Source organism: Streptopelia decaocto (genome assembly GCF_964273445.1).
Source record: "Streptopelia decaocto genome assembly, chromosome: 3".
Lineage (NCBI taxonomy): Eukaryota > Metazoa > Chordata > Aves > Columbiformes > Columbidae > Streptopelia > Streptopelia decaocto.
The window spans coordinates 74,182,754-74,202,482 of record NC_138656.1 but is presented as its reverse complement, the minus strand read 5'-3'; the positions used below and the strand labels follow the sequence as shown (position 1 = coordinate 74,202,482).

The 19,729-nt window shown below is 44.8% G+C and overlaps 1 protein-coding gene across 2 annotated transcripts in view; it reads left to right on the top strand.

Moving 5' to 3' along the window:
• Positions 1 to 14,803, top strand: part of SOBP (sine oculis binding protein homolog) — a 117,730-nt gene extending 102,927 nt beyond the window's left edge. For both annotated transcript variants that reach the window (XM_082048726.1, XM_082048725.1), the window contains one exon: positions 12,770 to 14,803. The gene's annotated coding sequence lies outside the window, so the exon portion shown is untranslated. The remainder of the gene's footprint in view (positions 1 to 12,769) is intronic.
• The last annotated feature ends 4,926 nt before the right edge of the window (positions 14,804 to 19,729 follow it).

Genomic DNA, 19,729 nt, shown 5'->3' with positions numbered 1-19,729 from the left:
GTTTCAGGAAAAGGGAAAATGGTGGGTGTTGCAAGAAATCTGTTCAGCAGTAAAATACTCATGGTTTGCCGGATGTGGCTTGGTGACATGCCAGATTTCATTACAATCCGTGGAATATTCTGCAGCCTCCAGTAAATCCTTGTCCCTGCTAGCACAAATAGTGACTGCAGTGGTGCAATACGAATATTGCCTTGAGGGGCTTGGCACCTACAGCCGTAGATAGCAGCACATGCTGTGGAATCTGGGCCATTGCAATATCTCCCTCCTCCATCAGTGCAGGCTAATTGCACCATCAAAGACACCACAGCATAGTCAGGACTCCCTTTTTGTTTGTTAACGCCGTGTTCCCAATTCTGGCTGCAGTGGCGGAATAGTTCCCTCGATCACAAATAGTGTTTATTTACTTTCTTTGGTGGAACAGAACCGTTATTCTTTGCTCTCGGCATGTGCTGACACATTTAAAAGATACATTTGTAAGAACAGAGGACAACTATAACTTTTTGGGGCTAATAAACAGCATAAATAATAACTCACAAGTCAAGTGAATATTTAAAATATTTGCACACTCCGAGGCCCTGCTAGTGAGGATCCTCCTACCTACCCCTGAGGTATGGATGGACTATATGTCCTTCTCAGCAGTGAGACCTTTATTGCAAACCCCAGTGTGACATCTTTGGAGCTTGAAAGATGGTCTCTTCATAAGTGTATGCATGCTTTTACCTAGGGGTAGTGATTTAATCTAGTGAGAAGACCACTGTTTGTCTGTATCCCTTTAATTTTAGGAGAGCCGTGCTTAACCCTTCCTTTCCCACCTTGCTTAAGCTCCCCGTAGCTGTGGTTTGTTTCAAGCCAATGCTAAAAGACTTGCACATTTGTGAGCTGACACTGCAGTCAAAGACAGGCTGGTTCTTAGCATCTGTGTATGCTTGCCTGGATCATCCAGGCTGCAGTAATACCACCTCACTGAGGTACCAATCCTAAGAGGGTTTTAGCGCCATCCACAGCCAAAGCCTTAAACTCAGAGAGAGGTCTGGCTTCACTACGTTGTGTATTTTTGCCTGTTGACACAATTATAAATGACATCACTTCACAGATAGTATTTGACAGAGAAAGCGGGCAAACTGAACAAGCTGCACTGAAAAGACAAAAAAGGTGCTTTATCACTCAGTTATTGTCCCTGGCTCTTTGTATTCTCTAAATGTCAATAACTGCCACTGCGGTTATCCTCCAGAATAACCATTTTCCCATTCACCAAGAATTATATATATTCCTTTGTCTCAGTGTAAGAGTTGTCTTACGGGAAAGTTTTCAGGTTGCCATGCAAGATTAATCTGACCCAATATAGACATCTGGAATGAAGACGCCGCTGAGCTAATTGTCTAAACTCTCTTTAAAAGCAGGCACTTCAAAGAGACAGCTGAGCTCATCCTGAAGTCAACAACTAAGACAGCTCAGATGAATTGTGCCCTAACAGTGCCTATTTCTCCCTGCAGTGGAGGAAGCTTAGGGAGACTGGCACAGACAGATGTCCTCATAGGCACAGAAAGTTAAAAAGCCCAGCCTAGGTGTCTGCCATGCCTCTGGGGTTTGTGCAATAGCATAGCATGGCATGGTGATGGTTATTACTCAGTCTGTGTTCGTCCCCTCCTTTCTCAGCAAAAAGTAAAGCAGCAGCCTCAGCACAGAAGAGATGTGAGACGGGGAACCTTGTGTGCTTCAAGGGAAAAAGGATACACAAAATACTCCACAGAAATAAACAGTGTGATAACCATCTAATTCCGGTGGGTACCTCAGTGAAACACGGGTGGGTTTTGAGTCTCTCAAGGCACGTGCAAGTGATACGTGCAGCCCGATGATTGATTTGAGGTGAGCACTCTTTGGTTTCACACAGAGCCCCTCTTTTGCTAGTGCTAGTCATAGTCAGTTGAGGGGAACAAGGGGGCTGCTCATGTTTCTGGCCTTCCAGCAGTCTGTCTATGAAGACTGCGCAGGGCTCAGAGCCTGCCCGTGTCTGTACCGAGGGGATGGGCAGGGGGAGCAGAGCATCGGTGCAGTCTCTTGACTGCAGCCCTGACCTCCACCATGCCCATGAGTTCCTCCTGCCCAAACCTGGGGAGGGACAGAGGTAAAACCCCACTCCTTTGGCAGTCTGGTTGTGGGGAGGATCCCTCAGGAGAGACACCCAGCCTCATGGAAACTCTCATAAAATACAAAGAGGCTAGGAGCTGCTTTGCATTGGCTTGGGCCATTGGAGGTTTGTGTTAATTGCACTGGCCATGCTAACTTGGGACACAAGAAAGTCCAGAGAATTGTCTTTTTCTCTCGTGCTCCCCAGCTACCATAATTGGAAAATGTGAACATATTGCCCTAATGTGCAACTTGTCCTGGATGTTATTTCCCATCACATTGTATGTAAAGAAGGAAATTAGCCAAATATTTTTACACTTCAGTTCTGGACAGACAGATTGAATTTATGTAATAGCAACATGGACTCTCTAAAAGGAATCAATGCAAGCATGACCTTTTCAGGCAAGTCACCAAACCCTGGATTATTTAATGTACCAATTACTTGATTATTGGAAGTGCTAATCAGCAACATAATCCTTGATGTTAAAGTTTAGTCTCTCCATCAGGACGTGGACTGTCAAGCTGTTCTAGTTTTATGCAATTCGAAGAACTGGCAAAAGATGTCGAGGTGCCAAAGTCCTACTATGATAAAGGAATGAAGCTAGGAAGAATATTCTGTTGAGTGTTATTTTTTCAAGTATGAGCAATGTGAGTTTCTAAAATTAGCAGTGTTAGTGTTGCCTGCCTACATGCCCTATGTCCAGGTGGGATCAGTTTTAACCCTCCAGTTTTGGTGTCAAGGTTTCCTAAAGCAGATAAATGAAAACACTAAGGTCTGTTTGGATTTCACAGGATAGTTATGGTAAACTAAATTAGAAAATTAAGCGGCACATGCTTACCTCACAACTAGCCACCTGTGTGTGTGTGTGCATTCACTAATCCTACGTTGGGGGCAGAGGGGTAAGAAAAGGAAGTCGTTTTTCTGCTTGATTCAGCACATTTTCTCCCAGAAGTGGGAGATATGGAAATAGTAGGAGTATGGCCACCTACAGAGCCAACCCATATGTCCTGGGGTCAGCATCTGCTGAGTTACAGGCCCAAACTTCCAGCTGTCTAGTCCATACATTGTAGTCGTAAAAATATACAACATGCAGAACGCTCCAGTTCAGAGCGGAAGTAATATATATCCCACTGTGAGCTCCCCTGCCCATAATGGTCCAGCACTAGATTTCCTGCTCTGGTCAGGATTCCTGAGGCAAGAGCCATAGCTATTAACCTCCCTTTCTGCCTTTAGAGTTTTTATCACTCCCCTGTCACTTCTATCTACCAGCATCTTACCCTGTCCTGTTTGCTATGATCAGGACAGAATGTGACCTTAAAGGTACACTTGAAAACAGATTTTCTATATTTAAACACATTTATATGCTAGTCATCTTTGTTGACACACTACTATGGACCAGAGCTTTAGCTAATTTAAACTGGATATGGTTCCACTGGTGCTAAACTAATTTGAATCAGCAGAGTAATTGGACTCATACACTTAACACCCACTCTTCTGGTTCAGAAGTTTTCTTTCACCCGCCTTCTTATGACCCTACAGAAATTTTCCATTTATCCAAAGAGGGAGAGGAGACGCTGTTAACACCACAAAGGCTTAAACGTATTTGCTTGGAACTGAAGCTTTACCCTTGAGAGCTGCCTGGCTCTAGCACAGTGATTTTGTGTTTCAAAATTGTCTGTATAGCTTCTCAGATATATTAAATCAGAAAAAGGATTTCCCAGGAAAAAAAAAATGGTTTCAAAATGGTGAAGTATAAAATGACATACTTCCAGGGTAGCTTTCAGCTCACACACCTTGCTGCCAGAGTGTGGGAGCACTAACTTCCATTGCAGTGGCAGTAAATAGCACAGTGCTGAGTGCTGGTTTCTGATGAGTTCCTCCTGCTTTTCTACAAAACCTCCTAGGCCATATGTTTCAAATACGAAATCTGATTCTTTAACCCAATTAAGAAAACAACTACACCTGGTCTGATTTGCAAAGGTAGTGAGCATCTAAGGCTATTGGCAAACAAAACACATGGACAGAACTTCAGCCAGCAAAAAATGCCGCAGCTCAGTTGACAGAACCACAGGAATCTGCAGTGCCTGTGGCTCCTGGAAGCGGTAGCTTACTTGACAGCTCCCAGGACCTGGGGCCACTGACCTCAGAGATCATTTCAGTGCTTACTTGCCCTTATTACTTTTAATTGTCTTGTGAAATAAAAATTTTTTGAACTGAAATAAGCATCTAATCTACACCATACCCTGAGCTGGTACAACCCACATTCATATTGTAATTCTTTGCCATGCTTTAAAAACTGACCAGGCACTTCCATACATATAAGGCCTAATGCTCCTCTTATTTAATTTGGCGCAAAGCAGATTTGGCTGGATTCAAAAGTGTTAAGTGTAAGAAAGGCATAGGGGGAAACTGTAGTTCTCCATCAGCCTGTTCTTGTGCTGACAAGCTACCAAAGTCAGTGGCGCAGGGAATGTTTATGGGGGGAATAAGGTACAACTCATGATTAAATACAGAGTCCCTAATAACAAAGACCACAAAAGAGACAGGCAACCTTATAAAAACATCGTCTGAGACAATGATTGCCTTTACATTCAGAAGCTGAGATCCTGGACAGTATGTGTCTGCTGCTGAAATCTGATAAGGAGCTAAGCACCTAATAGCCTTTGTGAAGCTTGACCCTGCAACAACTATGGCCAACCTCTGTGCGTAGCAGTGAGCTCTCAGCAACTGTGAGGAGCTTATAAACTATTTCTCAGTATTACAAGCAACATCTGAAAGTGGGTCAGAAAGGAGCTAAACACTTTTGAGGACTGTGGTTGCAAAAATGTTGGACATAATCAAGCAGTGAGCAATAGATTTTAAGATACAATTCGTGTTAAAAAAGCAGTGAGGGATTCAAGCAAAGCAGAAGCAAAACTGGGTAAGAAATCAGGAGGAAATCAGGCTGTGACAAGCAAGCTTTTTTGAAGCACTTTTTGTTTCCAGATTACCTGGTCTCTCCATGTCTATTTTTAGGTCCTATAGTGCAAACCAGGCAAGTTAATCACATTCCTGGGTGCTTCCATCAGTTGAGGCCTTGCAGCTGAGGCCTACTAATCACTGCCTTATTTACACTATTTTGATAACGAGCTGCATTTCCCTCCCAGGACCAGAGGTTGTGTTGGGAAGTGTGTGTGATCGTCTCGTGAGAGCCATGAATTGAAGTAACCTCTGACATTTTGCAGAACTCTCAACTATTCAGCGTTTGCTTCTACCGTGAAAATTACAGCTAATTAAATATCTGGGCTTTATTCTGTGCAGTACTGTGCGCACTCAGCGCTTGGTGCTTCTAATGGAAGTTGAAGGCCCTGGGCACGTTACAGGCCGAGGCATTGCCTCTGACTCATTTGCGTGGCTTTACTTCCCCAGACACGATTTTGGTATTTGAATAGAATGGTATTCCTGTACAAGTGTCTCAATTTGTAATGATATCCTCCCTGCAGCTGGTTTGCTTTTCCAAGTGTTTCTGAAACATTACTGTCTTAAATTGGAGCCAACCTACAATAACAAATAATCTAGTGGTGAAGAGGCTGAACAGCGTTTGTCGAAAGGACGCTTTCGCTACCTGCTGCACTCCATCTTGCAGTCCCCATTTTGGATTTTCAGACTGTGTAATGTAATCACCTTCTGTGGAAGCACACGTTAAAAATAATAATAATAATAATAAAAGTTTTTAGGGATTGAGCAAAGTGAAACAACTATCATTGACCTCTCTGGAAAGATCTGCATCCCATCATCGGCCAATTGATATTCAAACCTATGGTTAGAGCAATTTTCAGCTATTTATTTGGAGCCCACATGGTTAAATGTAAAGCTTTGTGCTGTCTGCTTATGCTCCAAATATTTGTAAGCTTTCATGAATCGCTTGTGCTTCCACTTCTAAGTTTTTTATACAAAGCTAGGGGAGAAACCCAGAGGAATTCTCCAATTGAGAAATGCTTGAACACAAGTAGAAAAGATGGATGACGAGGTCACTGAAAATTTGAATTCTGACCCTAAATTTCAAAGATCAGTTAAAATGTCAATTCTGTTTTATTTGAAGCAATTTACTGATTATTGCTGAACTCTTTATCTTGGTGGTAAAAATATTGTTCCTGTTTTCTTGGGTGGGAGAGGAGGTGGAAAATAGAGGAAAATCTAAACCAACAGTTGGGTCCAGTGCAGGTCGCTCAGCGGCCAGTGGTGCTGGGGATAAGGGAAATGCCTTAAGGTGCCTGGCACTGCACCAAAGGCTATGTCAGCTCTCACCTGTCTGCTCCTTATGTGTTATAGGTGGTTTTTTCCTCTTCCTCTCCCCACAGTGTAACCTACCTGGCATTTTAGCCACCTGAGCATGCCTGTTTGCCTTTGGATGAGTCTGCAACTCTTTTTGCTTACGCAGTAATGAACTAGGATGGGGAGTTGTGAAAAGCATGGGGAGAAACCCCAAGGGGACGGTGCCAGGCATGCAGCCCTGGACAGTGATGGATGGAGGGGCTGTTTGTGAGAAAACGTTGATTGCTTCATGATATGGGATCCTGAAACTTTTCACTTAAAACATTTGATGCTGATGATAATAATAATAAAGTAATAATTAATAATAGCATTTCAGATGAAGAAGCCAGGCCCAAGTGTAACCCAGGTGAGGAAGAGGACTTTCATAGGAGGTGCAGGCTGTTGCTCAGCGAGACCCCTGTCCTCACCGTTCATCCTCCTCCACACTGCTGCCCACAGTTAATCTGCCTTTTTTTTTCTGGCTATTTAGAACATCTTGGATAAGAAAATTGAGAAGCACCTCAGAATAGCCAAAAGCCTAGTGGTTTGGGCCCACAGGAGACTGCTGAAATTCAAGTTGAAGTTTCAATTCTGAATTAGACAAAATCAGAGGCTTGAAGAAGGGTTATCACATCACAGTGGCTGCCAGTTTTCAGGAAAGGAGTGTAGAAACTGTCTGGATTTGGTTTTCCTTCTGGTTTAGTTTTTCTGTTTTGTTTTTTTGGTTTGTTTTTTTTAGTTTCTTTTTTTTTTTCTTTTTTTTTTGCGAAGTTTCAGCTTTATTCCAGTGCAGAAAGGGAGAATGAGTTGAAAATCTATCTTCTGCTGCAGCTGTACATGAAGCATTGTTGGGGCAAAGCAAACTTTTTATAGGTCTGCCCAATACACTGGCACTGCACTAACTGGAGGGCAAAGGGCTGACTTGCTGTTGTGGAGGTATACCTGGTCACCCCAGGATAAAGCAGAATCTGGCCCTGGCAGGCTCTTTGGTGTGCCACAGGGGCCATGGCCAGGGACAGCTGAGATTACAAGTCCAGAGCTGTGGTGGTGTTTTCTTTTTTGTATGACTTGCATACATACCTCAAAGTGCCTCAATATGTAAACCAGAGACCCCCTGTCAGTTAAAGCCTGGAGAAGGATGGTGCCATGGGGCTGGGCATTAGTTGACATCAGCTTCATATTCAGATTGAAAGTGGAGTTGCATGAACTTGCTGAGAAATTGTACTATAAAAGGTTAAACCATGAGAAACTTCTTTGAAATGGTGAAAAATTATATGAAAAGAATATTCAGAGAGTTTTTGGGGAGATTGCTACTTTGAAAAATAGAAAGTGGTATAGGTGGGGGCGCAAGGATGACAACAGCAGAGAAACCTGACAGCAGTGCCAATGCTGATATCTGGGGAACCGAGCCCAAATGTTCATCCTAGCCTACCAAGACTGGTCTCACCTGCCTCCCTCCATGGCTAATGGATAGAGAGGCTCTTCCCAGATGTTTTTCAGAGCACCTAAGGTAGTGCCTGCTCTGCAGCACCCCTAGGCAGGGGAAGGAGAACAAGGACACTGGTCTCCCTGGGTTAAAGCTCCCAAGCCGCTGTCTCACCTCCATATGTGCCACAAGGAGAGGAAATAAGAAAGCAGTGCGGTTTGGCAGGGAGGTGCTTTCACAGAAAGCTTGACAGTGATGGGAACACAAGGAAATGGAAGTTTAAAATACTGCAGCATGGATTCCTGGTGACACCTGTTTTGTCCAGGAGAATCTGAACCCGAATGGGAGAAGAGGTGCCATGTCCCCTGGGTCTGTGCAGAGCAGGTTGGACAGTGAAATCGTGTTGGTGCTGTGGTGCAGCAGAGGATTTACAGCAGCCCAAGCCATTCTCCCCCAACCATGTGGGTGCTCTCTGCCAAATTTAGGGAAACCTGGTTCCACTGGCTGTGGAGAAGAGCTGGATGCTTACCCAGGCCTAGACTGTTCTCCGGTTTTGGGGGAGCACTGTCTATAGAGTTGTATAAAGGTGGGAAGAAACTACTTTTTGCTTTGCATTATGATGTATCCCTGCTGTGAAGCCTGGGGCTGGAACACAGCGGTCAAGAGCAGACTCTGCTGCTGGATAGCAGGGTTTTGAACAATTGTCACCGATTTTAAGAGAGATAGAGAGGGCTTTATTTCTCTCTCGTTTCTCTTCAGTGAACTGTCTGCCTGGTAAATCCCGGAGCATGGACCCCACAACTTCTTGGTGACTCTCAGGGTCTCTTCCACACTGATGAGTCCTTTGCTCCCGCTTTTTTAAAAGTGTTTTTCCCTTGGGCTATGCAGGAGCACAAAGGAGAGCCTGGAACTGTATTTCCTCCATTTCCTTAATATATAACAAGGGTATGGTGACATACATTCCTGTTCCTGACTTCACTAGCTAGTTCCATGGTTCATTTTAACATGGAATGAGTTTAGTGAGAGATGGTACTAAACGTACCAGCAAAGGGCCAAATGTAGATGTAAACTGGTGAAATTTTCCCCAAGGCTTTTCTAGGACTAGATGCAGGGAAACAGGAGTCAGCACGCAACAGACCTTTTGCTTTCAGGTTTATGTTTCTCCCTCAAGGTCCTTTCCTGCCTACAAGGCGACTAGATATGATTGCAAGCACAGCCTCTGATGCATCCCTGCAACAACTCAGTCACGGAGTCGGGAGTGACTAAGCTGTCCCTACCACTTCTTCTGCCTTGGCATAAAAGGAAGACAAATCCCAAGCCTCTTCTCCAGTGCATTCTTGGAAGTCACAATGTCTGCTCAGATTACAGCTCGTGTTTCAGTAGGCGGGAAAGCCCGAGTTACATGTCTGACCCAAAATTGGGAAGGATCTGTAGCTTACAAGACCAGAGCAGAAGGAAAACATCACCTTTGGAGTCAAGGGTTGGTGCTTAAGGACCCTGTTTGTTATCCCATTTGTGCTAAAAGCCTCCCCTGACTCTTGCAGTGTGGCATTCCTTCAGTTAGCTCATGGAAAGATAAATCATCAAATATTTAAAATTGAAGGTTTTAATGAAGAAGCTTGAACTGCTTTAAGAATTGCTTAAAAAAAATAAATAAATAAATTACAGAACTATTACAAGTAACAGATGATTCCAGAGTGTTTCCAGGGCTGAGCTTGCTCCCATGCTGACTTTAGCTACGCTCTTGTGGTTTATCTCCAGAGCAGTTTCCCTGAGAAAATAATTGCAGTGCCTTTACTCTAGGGCCATGCATGTCCCAGATGAACTAGGCCTCTTTTAGCACATCAGCATTTATTGTTTGGGTGAATTAAGTGCTGTGCTAAATGATGGAAACACTGCCATGCCAGCCCACATCAATGGTTGCCTCAGCCCTCCCCACCCACTCTATTTTTTTTCTGAACAATAAGATGTGAATCTGGAGACGGGAATGTTCAATGGAGTGCAGAATGAGGGGGAAGCAACCATGGAAAAAACGTGTGTGTGTCTGTTTGCATACATGTCCAAAGCCATGCCATAGAACCATAGAGTCATTTAGTTGGAAAAGACCTTTATGATTGTCAAGTCCAACCATTAACGTAATACTGCCAAGTTCACCTCTAAACCATGTCCCTAAGAACCTTATTTACACATTTTTTAAACACCTCCAGGATGGTGACTCCACCACTTCCCTGGGCAGCCTGTTTCAGTGCCTGACAACGTTTTCAGTGAAGAAGTTTTTCCTAATATGCAGTCTAAACCTCCCCTGATCAGCAATATTTGATGTGTGTTGAAGGCAAGTTCAGCTGGGGTGAAGAGCATATGTTGCGCTTCTAAAAAGTAATTTGTTTTTTAGGGGAGATATAAATAGCTGACTTCATTGTGGTGGTCACGCACAGTGGTGTTGGCATGAGGTGTATAATGTCTAACTGTGAAGTGGTGATGACTAGTGTGTTCTCATTTCTTCATAAAACTTTGCATGCTATGCCTGATATGGATTTTTATTCTGTCACTTGATCGCTACAAAGATGCATCCATCAAACGCCATGACTGCCATGTGAGCCAATCAGAAGGGAAGATCCTTCTCTCCAGTCTGCACAGGCTGTTACACCAAGTCTGTCTGCAGTAGAGGGAAAAGAGACAGGACTTCCAAAGCTAGCTGACTGCTCCAGGCAGAAAGCATTGAGAGCTAGTGAACTTCTTTATGCCCTCTCTCCTAAATCCCTTATCAGTCTGTGCTGTCCCATGCCATTTGAGACTGATTAGCAAGAGATGGAAAGCCATTTCCGTTGATGCAAAGAGAGGAGCAGGCAAAATACCTGAAGAGTGGAGTGAAGTTTCATACAGACGTTAGAGATTTTATCTGCTTCCCTTTTTAGTTAATCTCAGAGCAAGATTTCAAGCCAAAAAGTGACAGAAAGCAGTCGTGTACTTTATGAGGAGTACTTAGTAGGTGGATACATCCCAGTTCTCTGTTTAGTTCTTGTCCACAGATCCCTGTACACACAGAGCTGCTCATCCTGCTGGGCACGTTGCCTGAAAGCCCAAATGTTACTCCTTAATCTAGATATTGTGGTGTCCATGCTCTGGGAGTTTATGCTGGTCAGCATATTCAATGTGCCTTCCCGTCTCTGCTTTGAGAAGGGCGGAGGTTTGGCAGGGGGATATGCAAAGGAGGGATTGCAGAGGAGCCAATGTGAAGAAGAAGATGTTACTTAGCAGCAAAACTGAGGCTGATAAGTACTTTAGAGTTTCAGTCTGAATCTTTAGGGGACAGCAGATCCCATCCAAGGAGACAGAGTCTAACGCATGCTGTGTAGAGAAAGAGGACAGTCCTTGCTAGGCCATCTACATGGTCAAATGACAAGGGAAGCAGAAGCACTTGAGTCCATGGCATATCACCAGTAGCATCTAGATAAACTAAGGCATCAGGAGCTTATAATCACGGGGGTGTTGTTAGTTGCATTAGATTGATAAGAAGGTGATTTGGGTTTTCAATAGCATGATTCCAAAGATGTTTGTGACCTTGGCCCTCAGTACTGGCAAAACTCACCTTATTTTAGGGGAGCTACCATGCAGCTTTCTGAAGGCCTCAAATCAATAAAGATGTGTTTGCTCCAGTATTGTTCACCCAGGCAAAGCACTGATGGGCTTCAGAAGAGAGTTATCAGAATAAGTCCTGTGGGGTGCATCCCTTTTCTGTCCTAAAAAATGAGAAGAAGAAAATAAAAGTGGATAGTACATCTGGTCAGATTACAGAAGAAAAATGGACCTGAAAATGAGGACTGGGATAGAAGAAGGGGAAAACTAGAAAGTTAAATTCTTTGCCTGATTCTATGATCTGCTCTACCAGGATCTGGAGAGTTTTACAACTCACACATGGTCCATGGAAATGTATGTGTTCAACACTGAAAATACCAGATCTTGGTGAAAGTTTACCTCAGTGAGAGTAATGCCTAGTTCTGGTTTGAGTCCTAAAATGCCTTTATTTGAATTCTGTTTGTCATGCTAGGCAGTGTCAGTAACCATGCTCTGCTGGTTGTGACTCCCTGGTGCTGTAGCTGCTGTTGTGGTGGTACAGGACTGATTGCAGACCGTCCTAACAGAGAGGACCAAGGAGATTGGGGAACTCCAGCCTGACCTCCCTCACTGCAGCTCTGTTTTGCTGTGTTGAGCATCCATGTGTCTTTTGTATGACTATGGATTTGGGGAAAGGCCAAGAGGGGCATCTTCGGTTTGCACGCATAGCCTGGATAGTACCTACAGAGTTAGGTCTGCTAGTGGGAGGTGTGTATTATGTGAGAGTGGAGCTGTCTCCAGGTGCCATCCCAGTTTCTCTGTGACTGATCAGCCCTGTGGAGCTGCACACCAGCCCATGCAGTGAGGTGCCTCTGGGGACCCCCAGCATGTGTAGTGTTCCTCATCCCATCCCATCACAGGTTCTGCGAGGTCCTGGTGCAAATGCTTCTCCTTCACTTGACTCCACTTCCCTGCCTGTGCCATGCAGAGAGGGGTACATCCCAGCTCTGTAAAGCACACTGAGATCAAGGGGTGAAGGGTACTGCATAATTGCAAAGTATCATTATTCAACCATGCTCTTGTAGGTGCTCTATGAAACCCAGAGAATGAACTAATATTATATCGGTTTGCAGTTTTTTATCACTGGAATTCTTCCATCTTCCTTTCCAGTGACCTCAGAGGCTGCATGTACCAATGACCCTTGTGGCAGGAGGGCCAGCCGAGGCCAAAGCAGTGGGCTTGTGGCTTGTGTCTCTGCCCAGCTGCCTGCCCAGCGTGAGGCTACGTGCAAGCTCAGGCCGTGCCCAGCCGCCTGCGATGAGTCTCCCACTGCTCACCCTGACCACCTCTCCTTGTCTGCTTTGCAGGAACGCTCACCAACAGGGTACCTTGCATGGAGAAAGGGAGCAGAGCAAACCACGTCACTCCACCGAATGACACCAGCTGGTCCGCTCACCACCCCCTCTGGCTAAAAGTCCAGCAAAGAAAGCAGCTTCTTGTCACGAAGCCCCTCCGAGGAAGCCTCGGTCCCACGGGTGCCTTTGACCCAGAAGACAGCACATCATGGACCCACACAGTGTGCTCAGCATTCCTGCGACCACCCCTCTTCTCCTCCAAGGAACACTTTTTCCTCTTGGTTTCTTGCTGGGGGGGATTTTTCACCCTGGTTTCAAAAACCACACGGACCAATGTAGGTACTTTTCTCTCTCTGATTTCAAAATTCAGATATTTGAGACTGGACAATGATACGGATTTTTTTTTTTTCCTTTCGAAAAAAACTGCTGTGGTTTTGCTGCTACACTAAGAATCGTGATTTGCATTGTATGGTTTTGGACCTATTCAAGTTTTGATGGGGGAAAGGGGTAATACTGGAGTAGCAACGCTTCAGAGTCATCTCTGTCCTACCCATGATGCACTTTTAAATGAAGAGTTAGAATATTTTATTGGCTAATATACTTTCCTTGTTATTTTTACAAAGGCCACCTTTATCCTTTCTAATGCCATATTTTCAGTGTTACACTTTTATGGCTTTTAATTTTTGATTTGACAGATGTAAGAAGCAGCATGAATAGTTTATACTGTGGTTTTTCAGAGACTGAATGCCAAGAGAACTCAGTAAATGTTTATTCTTCTCAGCTTTCTCTTTAAATTCCCCTAAATAGCGCCCCATTTGGGAACAGAGCAAGAGTGTTGAACTAAAGACCAAAATTCCCTCAAGGTGTAAAATAATCTGAGGGGAATATTTGCTGGGCGTCACGAAAGACTTGGATGAAATTTCAACCCTGATGGTTTTCAGTGATCCAGGAAGGCAGTGAGACAATCTCTCCATATGCATAGCCCTTTCATGATAATTAGAATGGTATGGACAAACCAATGAAAACAAGGGTAAAGTGAGAAAGATCCCCCATGATTCTGTTTCACTGTTTGCTTTCTCCTGTCATGGTTAAGAGAAATGTGCAATTCGATCCTCGATCAGTGGGTGGAGGATAACAGGGTAGAATTTACTTGTGTGCACTTGTACAGTTGTAGCCAAGAGTCCAAAAGTACACTAGAGCATGTTATACTGGCACTGAATTGGTAAGAGAGTCGTGGAGTATCCCATTCTGACAAATAATAAAAAAAAAAAAAAAGAATAAAAAAAAAAAGAAAAAATAAAGAAAAAATAAAAGAAAAAAACACACAAAACCCCACAAAAACCCCACAAAAAAATCAAAAACAAAAAAAAACCTTAAAAAAAATTTCAGATCACCTTGTGATTCAGTGTAACTGTTTACTAACTCGAATAAAGCAATTGTTCACTCTCGAGTGTTCAGAGTACACCTTTTCTATAAGGCTGCTGTGGGGAGGTGAGGGGCAGTTTGCAGGAGCAGTGTCTCTGCTGGTGGCAGCGGTGTTGGGAGCAGGGTAGCAGAGTCAGTTGAACCAGAGCCTTGTAGTGATGGTGCACTATGAGCACTATGTATATACTGTATTTCTATATTTTCCTTTGTACAGATTCACTTAAGTCAAGCTACTGTTTTACAGGTGCTCCTTATTTATTAGAGCTGTGAAAGCTTGGAAAACACACCGGGCGAGTAAGCTCGCTTTTTAAAAAAAACAAACAAACAAACAAAAAAAAGAGAAAAAAGAAAAAAGGCTGGGAGGGTGGGGGGGTGGAATCCAACAACTCCTGAGTCTAGGGAGAGAGCTCAAAGAGCTACTGATGAAACATCTTCATGAGAGCAAGAATCTGCAGCACCCTCAGTGTGCTCTGCTTTCCTTTTGGGCTTGCAACACTTTTCTCTCTCTCCCTGACTGGTGTCAGATTTATTAAAACAAAATAAATCTCCAAGAAAAAAAAATGCACTTAAATGTGCTGTTGTTTTATTATTTTTTTCTTTTTTGTGCATGCATTCATTCATTCATCTACCTGCCTGGTCACAGATCAAACAAAACTGGGCCTGAAGTCTTTGAAAAATATGTGTAAGTGTTCTTAGAGGCTGTATGTATCTATGTCCCTTCCATTTTCGCTCCTCCCTCACTGCCTCTTGGTTTCTGCAGTGTTTAAGGCATGGGGAGAAAATGCCCCACAGATAGCACAGTGCAGAGTGAGGTCCTGATCTCAGAGAAGAGCCCCGGATGGATGCACTGCCTGCAGTTTCATTCATTTCATGGCGATCTGTGCAAGCGCAGTTTGCTCCTGCTGCATTTGGGGCAGCGTACCAAGCATGTTCTGCTTGCCCTTTTGTAAGAACGTGGGTTTTCTATCCATGAGCTCCCCCTGAAATCAAGCCTAGGTTCTTAAAGCACCAGCCTCTGCCCCAGGTGCCCCCAAAACTGCAACAGCAACGTATCTGCATGTCCTGAGCTATCTTGGACAACAGCATTTGCTTCCCAGCTCTTGGCCAGCACAGCCAGTGCTGCTGATGGAGGGTTTTGACATGTCCGGTGAGCTCTGTAACTGTTTGACTGATTTCATTAACCAGCCGTGTAAGGCAAACAACAGCATAAGCGTGCCTGCTTGGAAGGGCATGTACAGCAAAGCTTGTCTCCCGAGTAAACAGCTTGCTGCATCTCTATTTATTCATCTGAACTTGGCTGTAAAATGAAGGCCGTGTGTATTGATTTTGCTTTTGTCAGTGGTCCAGAATTGTTAGCACACATTTTCACTCTTCTGAAAAACAACAGATTCTTTAGAGGAATCTTTCTCTCTCGTGAGCTGCTTTTTTCCAGAAACAGAATCAGCTTGTCAGAAATCATCAGGACAGCAGAGGTAGAGAAAGCGATGTAGGCTGGAGCTGGCTTCGTGCATTTCCACTGATCACAAACTTACCTTAGCTTTCCTGAAAATTTGTCTGCCTTACACTTTCTTAACATCTCACCCCAACATTCGGAATCTGAAAAACTGCTTTGGACAGTTGAATCAGTTCATTGTTTGCTATTTTAAAAATATCCACAGCTGCATATCTGGCCAAGTACACATAAACCTTCAGCAAAATGTAGACCAAATGGTACAATACATTATGCAAAAGAAACCTGCTTTATTTTTGAGGCCAAATCCATCCCTTGCACGATGCCAACAAAATGAATAGAATTACACAAAGGATGTAAGAAGGTCCTTCGCAATTAGTGGGAACCCAGCAAAGGCTTGTAGAACAGTGCTTGCTCACTGCTGGCGTTATTTATTACGCACTAAGACCTAATAGTCAAGCCAAGCTCTTTCCTGGAGAACTCGCCACTGCGGAGCCAGACAAAGAAAGTCCTGATGCACTGGGAGATACAGAGGAAGGTTCCTGCATGCAACAGCCATCAGTCCAGCGCTTGCACACCTGCAGTTTCAAGATGCAGAGACTCTCTTCACAAGCAGAGAGAGGCAGCTTTGCCTCAGGTCTGTAAGCCAGCCCACTGTGGGTCCTGTCACGCTGCTGGGTAGAGGGGAGTTGGCTGTGATCGAGCCGCATGGGTCCTTCTGCTGGCACCGAATTCTTGCTGTCAGTGAGAATTTTGCACTTGCGATAAGAGGGGGTCTGCGTGCTGCAGACACTCTGCATTCATTACCTCTTGTGTTGTCTTAGATAATTTTGAGGGCTTTATTTTTTTTCAGAACTACTACACCTCAGTATTTGAGTGACCCAACATGAACAAGAAAGTCCCTCAAAATGAAAACATTTTATGCTTTCTCCATGCTAAGTGACAGAAATAAAAATTGCTTTGTTCAAATAAGTGCTGCACGCCAAATTTGCAAGGATGCTTATCCAAGTGAGATATCCCATTCTGAGGTCCATATTTGGACACTCAAATCAGCACTCAACCAAACGCATGAGGCATTTCAGTGCCATTTGGAGTGTCCATATATAGAACTGGATGCCCTAACTTCATTGCCTTTGTTTTAAAAATAGGCCTGGAATATGTAAAAGCATCATTTAATAACAACTATGACAAACATCCTATGCTTAAAACTAAGAACCAATTTGCTGGTGCAGGATGACTCCCCTGGAATTGCTCTGGATTTACAGAGGTGTAATTCAGAATAAGAAACGGCCCCTTGATTTGCTTTGCCTTCCACTCCCACCCAAAGCTGACTTGATATTTGGGATCTGTGAGTACAGGAAGGTGCTACCTGGGCAGTATCTACACACATGTGCACAACAGAGGCACAGAAAGAGAGAGTCTGGAATTGAGTAGAACCTGCTTTGCTTTGAACATAACAGCTCAAATGTTTTGAAATGGGTAGAACAGCTTTAAATAGGCCTGCACGCTTTACCTGTTGTTCACATGGTACTGGGCAAAGAAATGCAATGCTAGCTTGAGTACTACTGGAAGATTTTCCACAAAGCATAAGATGCACCAGCAAAACACACAGAGCTGTGAAAAACACAGCTGAACAGCAGCTCCTGGCTGTTTTCTTCCAGCAACGGTGGGAGCGTGGCCCCTCAGAGGTGCGATGGATGCTGGCTGCAGGGTGCTGCAGCACCTCCAAGGAGATGGGCTCTCTGACGCAGGAGTGCTCCTCATCCTGCCACGGTGACCACTCAAGACCTGTTGGGACTTGAACTTCTGTGGCACTGTGACGAAGTGACACAGCCATGAGGCAAAAAAAAAAGAATAGCTTAGGCTGCTGACAGTCTCTTTTCTTGAAGCTTTTCCCTGGTGTCTAAAGCATCACCTATCTACTGGACCAAATGAGTGTCCCAGCCATTTCACCCATCACTCTACTGAAGTAGTTTTCCAAGGACATGTAAGACACAGAGAGGCAGCCAGGTGACCAGGACCTTTCCTTATACATGATGCAAGCATCTAAAAGTGGTATGTCCCTACATCAAATGCCCAGGCACCTGGTTTTCACCTAGGGCTCATTGGCACCCAGACAGCCTGTGTTGTAAGTGGGACACTGCCCAAACTTGGGAAGGAAAGCTTAGTTATTATTAGCTGATACAATGGCTTAGGATAGAGATAGGTTGTGATTCCTACCTCTCAGCAGGCCAGCTTTTTCTTTGAAGTACCTTGCTGGACCTATTTAGTAAAATAAAAAGGCTTGAGGAAGAAGTAATGCCACCTTCTTTTCTAGAAAATGTTTGTGGTTGGGGGGCTTTCTGAGGAGCTGGGAGAATCAGCTTCACTCCCCTTCTCCAGCTGAAAGAATCAAGCCCACATGGGCCCATGCAAAATGAGGCGTTGATAGAGACTCTCAGCCCTTCCCATGTCCCAGGCCAAGACTGATGAGATATAATCTGTCCTGGACTGCCCACTGGGACATGAGCTATGCCAAGAAAGGCAGGAGAGGTACTCTTCACTCTTCATGGAAGAGATGTGAATATGACATCCACAGGGCCAGGAAGAGGGAGCATAGCCCTCGAGTTAGCACTTGAGGCTCTCTCCTAGAACAAGGATGCCTGCTGCTGCTCCCAAAATGGCTTCAGAGTTGCTGCTGCAAATACTGACCCATTACAGAACCCATCTCTGAAGCAAAGGGAGCCTTCCCTCAGCTGGGTGTCATGGTCCACCTCAGCACATCATAGCCCCATGGACCTCCACACTGCCAGGGGCCCCAGCAGTGCAGGGCAGGGAGGGCGGGCAGCTGCAGAGATCCCTGGGGCCACCATGCTGGAGGCATCACCCAGTCAGCTTTAGAGCAAGGAAGCAGGTCAGGCTGGCAAGATTGCATGAGCAGGCCTGCCCCGCATTTGTTGTATGATATTGGGCTGGCAACGTGCACTTGCAGCCCAGGCAGCCAGTTGTATCTTGGGCTGCGTCAAAAGGAGCATGGCCAGAAGGCTGAGGGAGTTGATTCTGTCCCTCCACTCTGAAGGCTCCAGGAAGACCTTATTGCAGCCTTTCAGTACTTAAAAGTGGCCTGTAAGAAAGATGGGGACACACTTTTTAGCAGGGCATGTTACAATAGGACAAGGGGTAATGGTTTTAAAATAGAGGAGCGGAGATTCAGGCCAGACATGAGGAAGACATTTTTTACAATGAGAATGGTGAAACACTGGCACAAGTTGCCCAGAGAGGTGGTAGATGCCCTGTCCCTGAAGACATTCCAGGCCTGGCTGGATGGGGCTCTGAGCAACCTGATCTAGTTGGAGACGTCCCTGCTTGTTGCAGGGGGTTGGACTTAGATGACCTTTGAAGGTCCCTTCCAACCCAAACCATTCTTTGATTCTATGATTACCTGCCCTCTCCTTCTGGAGCACCTCAGGAGACGTGCTTTTCAGTTCTTGCCAAGGGTGATTGATTTATTGCCTCCCAATCGCTAACATGGTCTTTGGCATGACAGGCGTTACCACGTATGTGAAACATAATGTTTGGGGGGGGACTTGGGAGCAGCCATTCCCACTATTTAGTTCGCAGGTATCTTGCTAAGCATAAGCCTAAGCACTGAAGCACAACTGGATGCTGGGGAAAGCTGGCTGCCGCCCACCCGTGAGAGCAGTCCGGAGGGATGATTTACGGGCAGCGTCAGGTAGAGGAGCTGACACAAACGGGTCAGAGAGGACGGGTGCCAGCCCACAGGCGTATTGTCAGTCGACATCCAGGGAACAGGGCGGGAAAGGAGGGGGAGCGTGAGTCGAATTCCATAATAATGTGAATTATAAAATAATTTCCTGTGTTAGGGGTTAGGAAAGAGAGTGAAGGACCCGGAGATCTTCCAAACAGAAAACAGCTTTTGTTAAGGCTTTTGGCCTAAGGAGTTTGGAGGATGGGGGGGGTGAGAAGGGAAAGTGCTGGCACATTTTTGGCTGGAAGCCTCAGACAACATATTTTTTATTCTAGTCTTTATTTTTCAAAATAAAATCATGGTGAGGCAGCAACAAAGAGGGGAGAAGAGGGTGAAATTAAGGGGAACA